This window comes from Vanessa tameamea, chromosome 23 (assembly GCF_037043105.1).
Source record: "Vanessa tameamea isolate UH-Manoa-2023 chromosome 23, ilVanTame1 primary haplotype, whole genome shotgun sequence".
Classification (NCBI taxonomy): domain Eukaryota; kingdom Metazoa; phylum Arthropoda; class Insecta; order Lepidoptera; family Nymphalidae; genus Vanessa; species Vanessa tameamea.
This window is the reverse complement of record NC_087331.1, coordinates 4620452-4627986: the sequence shown is the minus strand read 5'-3', so window position 1 is coordinate 4627986 and position 7535 is coordinate 4620452. Positions and strand designations below refer to the sequence as shown.

The 7535-nt window shown below is 31.9% G+C and overlaps 1 protein-coding gene across 1 annotated transcript in view; it reads left to right on the top strand.

Annotated features, from left to right (window-relative positions):
* The first annotated feature begins 3726 nt into the window (after positions 1 to 3726).
* LOC113401878 (slit homolog 3 protein) overlaps positions 3727 to 7535 on the top strand; it is a 92578-nt gene continuing 88769 nt past the window's right edge. The window contains exon 1 of the mRNA XM_026641954.2: positions 3727 to 4180. The gene's annotated coding sequence lies outside the window, so the exon portion shown is untranslated. The remainder of the gene's footprint in view (positions 4181 to 7535) is intronic.

The following is a 7535-nucleotide window of genomic DNA, read 5'->3' as shown; positions in this document are numbered from 1 at the left end:
TGCCTATCGCAATCGAAAAAAGAGTAATGATAATCAAAACGTAGATTTACATATTCCGTACGAATAATTAATAGCATATCTATATTATGCGCATCACTACAAACGGCTCCTTATTAATGTATCTTTATTTATAATACAACACTGTTAAACTATTTACTTGGTGGTAGGGCTTTGTGCTAACCCATCTGGGTAGGTACCACCTACTTATCAGATATTCTACCGCTAAAAAGCAGTACTTAGAATTGTTGTGTTCCGGTTTGAAGGGTGAGTGAGCCAGTGTAACTACAGGTACAAGGGACATAACATCTTAGTTCCCAAGGTTGGTGGTGCATTGGTGGTGTGAGGAATGGTTAATATTTCTAGTAGCGCCATTGTCTATGGTGGTGACCACTTAACATCAGGTGGCCTATTTGCTCGTCCGCCTATCTATATAATAATAAAAAACTTAGCTACATATATCCAATTTAAATTTACTTTTGAAGTTCCACTAGCAACTTTGCCGACATTCAAACCGCAATTTTTTCACGAATTCGTAATACAATAGATCATTCAAGATCTCGACTCATGATATCGTCTCAATTCGATGTCAAAGTTGTTTATTTATTTGTACTTCTTCTTCGGTTGAAATAGGCTGTACAATGTTAACCCTTTGCCTATTCTGCGTATCACATGTGATTCATGATTATTGCTAACTACAGTGTATGCTGTTTATAAAGGCAACCTATTAAGTAAATTTTCACAATGTAAGCAAGGAAGTTATTTATGGTTTTTATTTTAAAAACAGACTCTAATGGGTTGGTTAAAATAATAATAAAATAATGTTATCTCCTGACCGATTTCGCCTACAGTAACCCCTCGGTTATAGACGTCAACTATGCAGAAAATATTTAAAATATTGTGAGTGCAAACACAGAAGCACTTTCTATTCCTGCACATAATCCGATGGGACGGAAAATTCAACAGGATCGGCAATAGTTGAGGCGCAGGGCCAAGTCTTAACGTGATTTAACATATATTTATTTACAAGTTCATTAAACGTTCCATGTTGTAAAACAAATAAAAAAGACTGGGAAAATTGCAGTGCCTGATAAATTATTGCATGCAAATTGTTATAATCTAAGAAATACTATTCTTTTACCTGACAAATATTCTTGAATAGAATTAAATTATTATATTTTATATACTTGAGAATTCGAAATGTAATATGGAATAAAAGTATATTAATGTTGTAGTTCGTTATAGTTATGAACTTAATTAATTACTGCATTATTTAATCGTGAATTACGTTTTGTAGTAATGCAACAGATGCGAGGCATTCTGCCCACGGTTTGAATCCTGATTGTTTTGTTAGTGCTCATTCATTAGACTGAACGTGGGTATGACCTAGATTCCATAGAGAGACAAATAACAAGGCTTTTTAATTAAAAAAATAATAATAATTTTCGATATACATTTTTAGAAAATATAACTTAAACGTTATTTGCACAAAAATGATGGCTTAACTGTTGATGATATGAAAAAAAATCTGTTCAAAATTGAAAATTACGAATTAATTTATCAATTTAGTCTAGTATTTATTGTCACTCGCTCCACTAACGTCCTAGAATAAAAGAAATTTATTCAAAAAACTCGTTCTCTTATTAAAATTGAACAGATAATAATTGTCTCGAAGATATTAATTTAGCGATTAAATAACTTTTGTTGTCTCGCGGGAGTCTGTCTGTCTGTGCATTGTGCTGTAATACGTGCCTGCTCAGTTTTTTTTTATTTTATCGTTTCAATATCATTTTTTTTGTTTTAACATCGAGAATATTATTGTTATACATCACCATCAGTAATCAATTACAAGATTTAGACATATGTCACGATAGTCGCCCTCAGTTCAATCGAAAAATAAAGAATATTATTTGTGCTCATTTCTAATTTTATGGAATATTTTATTGGTTTTATTAGTTATATAATAGTTAAAAAATGTATTATAACTTCTTATCTCTTTAATACATATTGTGTAATATGATAGTGCATGGTGAGACTACCTGTATGTAGTAGAACTTTTGCCTAGATCGTTTTGAATTTTTATTTTTTTATTTTGATGTAATATTGTACATACTATTGGTTGTCCTAATGAAAATAAATAAATGGGTTTTCGTATATCTCATACATTCTAATCATTAATAAATAAGGCACATTATTCAACTCAGAATATTGATGTTAAAAAAGCTTGAAGCTTTCGGCAGGATATATTATATATAATCCTGCCTATTATGCTTTTACCTCTTAACCAATCATCATGTAAATTTGGCATACAGGCAAAAACCACGCGGAAATTAGTTGTTTAATATGTTTTAGTTAAAAATCGAATCGTACTGACGAGTCACGCACACTAATGTGATTTTCATGTGCAAAATGAATGTTTACAATTCGTTTTGGGTTTGAAGGAAATAATCGCGAGTAAATCTTAATGTGACTGAGGAAATTCAGATATATACTTTTGCAGTTCCACCGAGGAGCATCTTTTTCGAAATATAGATGAAGCTCTGTATTATTTTTTCTTAAAGAATACTTATTCATTCGGCCAGTGGAATAATTACGGACTGTCATTTCCTTTTTAGATATATACAGATATCTTATTTTATATTTACATAGTTATATACAAACATAGTAAATATTTCTTCAAGTTATCTTACCTTATACTATATAAGATTTACACAAAAACAGTAAAGCTTTGAGAGTTTTATAAATATTTATGTGATTGTCTGATTTGAATACAAAAAGAAGTCTTATAAATTCTTGTTTTATAATTCATATATATTTACTTTAACACAATAACTCAATTTCTTAAAACAAATAAAAAATGTAATGCTTCATTGTTGTATTTTATTGTACAATTATATTGAATATAATTTTTGACATAATTAAATTGTAAAAGTGAAATAAATAGAAATAATGTTATTGAATTTATGTATAATTTTAAATGGAGAACAGCGTTAGATAAATTAGTTGCCTTATTTAAAAGAAAAATAAGCAACTGACAATGTCGTAAATGTATTTTTTTCTTAAAATCTATTTATATTACTGACGTATATATGTATATATTTAATATAATATCCTTGAAGCTAAAAGTTCATAATTATATAAATAGTTACAAAGACAATAGAAATGTAGAGTAAGCTAAGTACGAATATATTTTAAGTCTAGTGTCCATAGTGTTTAAATGCACTTAACAAAGTCCACACATTTAAAGTTTAAGGCGACATTAGCGCGATCCAGGCAGGACATCTAATTAGGACTCACAGTGCAGCGACGATTTCATTACGAATGTATGAAGCAGACCAAGACGTGGCTTGCAAACACACGACCCTACGTACAATGCTCCTTCCTTCCAACCAACCGACTAGTCTAGTGTGACACCCACGGCATACTCGTCCAGTCATAGCATCGTACAATCCTCTATGCAAACAGAGAACACCGCGTCTCAAATTAAACCGGACGAAGTAAACCCTAGCACTTGCAGCGGACGGCAAAAAGTCGAAACGTGTGGGACTGCAGACGAACTTGTTTCTCCATACAAGGTCCTCCTCGACAAGTCGCTTCCCAACGCACCAGCTCACATAATATTGTTAGCCGCCGCCGATAGCTTTTTATGTCCGATGCATTATTCGATACTCATTTAAAATTCTAACATGAGCTTATAAAGAGAGCTCGCCATTTCCAAGCGGTCCCCTGCTGTCGTCGGTCGTCTTTAACAGTTCTGTTATATCGGGACGAGTTTATTGGTGTTTTATTACCTAAATAAATATATTAGGCAAAATCGCTTTGGAAGGCAGCGCCGGCAATAGGCGCCCACGCGCGAAAATTGCGGGGGCGAACGCTAGAGGCTTCACGCATTCAAACGTGCGCGCGCGCCGATACACACGCGCCTATAAAAACCTTTTTTAAGTCGAAAAAATATAAACACGACACGAAAAGATCACCATTTAAGAGTCCGGTTTATAGTCTGTGCTGTGTTCCATAGATTAGTTTTAAAGGATTCATAGTTCATAGTGCCGTCAATGACACGAATTTGTGATCGATGTTTATGAATGGAGTTCGATGTGACGTCATGCATAGTGTTGTGACTGTGTGCGCTGCGGTTCGGAGCGTCAATTTGTTGACAATGCGTGATCATTAGACTGGAAAGGTGAGTGTAGTGACTTATATGTTGGGGCAATACTGAGCCAGCGTCATTTATTAAACGCCAAACGAGCTGCAGTTAGTTACTTATTAGCGGTAATCAATTTTATTTTAAGGGATAGGAAACCATATGAGTTTTGATCGTTCATGAATTTATATCTAATATGTTTTGAATATACACGTGGATTTGTGCTTTCGAAAGATTTTTGATGTGAATCGATTAATTTATAATGTCAAGCGCAGATGGTGCCGTGGGTGGCTAACTAGTTATGTTACGAAAACGATAATCAACAACTTCTCATTCATATACATAACATACATACATAAAGTGAAAAGATTCTTAATATAAATAATTTACTTCTAAATTAATTATTTTATACTCTTGATTTGAATACGGATACCTTTATAACCAGCTCAGTTACCACTAGTCTTAAGTGTCAAACGTAGAGTAAAATCATAATCCGTTTTTAAAATAAAAATCATGAAGTCCTCTAGCAATGTATTCTCATTTTTAACCTTACCTAATTGTTTTTATTATTAATTAAAAAAATGTTAATAAAACACAATTTTTTTATTTATTTTTATCAAATCAACTATTTACAACTACTTAAAGTTAATTTGAATATATATAAATAACCTTTTTGAATGTCATAATTGTATATTTTATATTTTAGAATTATTTTAATCGTATATCGCATTCATTCTGTTTCTATGAGTGTAAAACCCACACAAGCGAACAAAATATTTGAATGAAAGCGTGGGTGAACAGACCGAATGTCGCGACATTTCGAAATTAACTCTGTTATTCAACTGTAAACTATATCTTCTTTACATCTATTGCAATAGAGTTCAAAATCGTCCAAAAAATCTTAAACATTAAGCTATTATTTAATTTTTAAATTATTCATACATATATAAATGGGGCCCATTCATAATTATAAAGTTGTAAGTACTTGTTAAAAGTAAAAATATACGACATTGAACATGTTCAAAATACTTGAATAATGTTAGGGAAATGAATGAATGGAATTAATATTAACGAATGAACCGGAAAAAAGGACTAAAATGCGTCAAAGATACCAATTATATTTTATCTTGTAATTACTTTTTATGTTGTTTTTGAATAATAATACTATTACTATTGATGACGAAGTTCAAATTAAGTTTATTTCATTATGTGTAGACGAACGTTTTTAAAGTTGCAGATCTTAAAGGCTCTGAATTAAAATTCCTGGGTAGGAATACGATACTTATTAATTGTATATTCAAGAAATTATCAGAAGATATCTGGAATCAGAAAGTTGCTAATGTCATTCCCTTTCCTCGGAACTCACGTAAATATGTTCCGTACAATGCTTGATGCTCTTTCCTCTTGTTTGAACAATTAGTGGATAAAGATTACTTCTGGATTGTATTGTCTCCTGCACTGATTTGCTTATATAAGTTAACAATGGCCATTCCCCAAAATAAAACAATTAAAGATATTATTTATAAAGTAGGCTCATAAAAACTTTTGAATCGTCATATTACATATAGTATTGAATTCATTGTAAAGTCAAAGAAATCACCGGTTCGGCAAGAAGATTGTACCGAGAAGGTCCTTCTAGAGGCAAGAAACTCAGCCGTACATTTTTCTACCAATTTAATTACAGAGCTTATGATACTTATCATGCACGTTTAAGTCTATCCATATATTTCCTTCATGAAAATCAACAAATACTAAGGCCAGACATTTTTATCCTTAAAATAATCTTGTATTGAGTAATACATATTTATATGCGTTCTATTAGTACTTACATATATCCGGTGGTACATCCATTACGACGGCAAGATTTAACTGAAGTGCATAATGGTGCTGATTAACAGAATCTCTAAATTACCTATTAAAACTGGAGAAAGAATTGCTACCTTTTATCATCCCATATGTGAGAAAGAGAGAGACATATTCAAAATAACAGAAAAATAAACTGTTCTAAACCAACCCTTGGTTTACATTATTATTTAGCTTAAGGTTTATATCAAATTCACTTTATATTACGATTTCTACGACGGAGTGACGCCATAAAAGAACGTTATGCTGTTTTCCGTGACGGAATACGAGTTGGATTTACCCCTAAGGGGCGCTATTTGAAATTTTACATTACAAATCTACAGAATAGTCTGCGCAAGCACATATAAAATGTTTCTTATGTTAGAGTAATCATATCAAGTCATACGCATTTAATTTTATAATCATATTCCGTTATTAATAAACTAGTTGAAGCACGCGGCTTGCGATTTTGGGGCTGGTTTTCAGATTTCGTGAACAAAATAGCCTAGATTGCTTAAAATGTATCAAATTTTATGAAATTATGTTCAGTGGTTGGGCACTGAAAGAGCAAGCAGACAGACAAACAGAGTTACTTTCGTCTTTTATAACATTACTATCGATTAAGTTGTATATATTGCTAAGTGAAACATAGTAGTACATTATTTAGACATCAGACAGCTTATAATATCAAGAGATATATAAATGAGACCACCTGAAGACATATCTGAATAGAATAAAGTTTAAATCATCCAAATCGGTCAGTCGTCTTCGAGTTATTGGCAGACATACATAAAAAAATCATTCACATTAAACAACCGTCTCCTTTTTTGAAGTCGTTTAAATTATGTCGTTTTCACTTTGACTTTTTGATGTATGAATTAAGATACAGACGAGAAACATTTTTTTATAATATTCATTGGCGGACGAGCCAATGGGTCATATGATGGTAAGTGATCACCACACGTAAACATTGGTGCCGTAAGATATTTTAACCATTTCTTATATCACCAATGCGTCAATATTGGGAACTAAAATGTTGTGCCCCTTATACCTGTTGTTACACGGCCTTACTCGCCCATCACCCGTCAACGGAACTTGATGGACTATAAAATTTTCAAAACATGCAAACTCTTTGTATATATATTTTTGGTTAATTTTTTTATGGCGAATATAATCGTCTTTCGATCACTGGGCGAACACTACTTTTAATAAAAGTATGTGAAATAAAAATACGTAAAGTAAGATAAATTAGAATAGATCATATCATGGGGACAAAGATAATAACAAGCGACCAATAGATCAAATACAGGTATTTGAAAATCAATATCGATTTCACTATAAATTAGTCATGCGATAAAACCTTCGATTATCCCGATGTCGTGATTAGTAAATGATAAATAAGTGTCATCTTGAAAATAAATTAAATTAAACGATCTTTTTAATGTCTTAAATAGTTTTATCGAGCAGAAAATTGTCTCTTACACGGTTTCCGACTTGTCTAAGATTTCGGAGTTTGTTATCTTGGCTTCTTTTGTTTTCGTTAAAGTTTGGA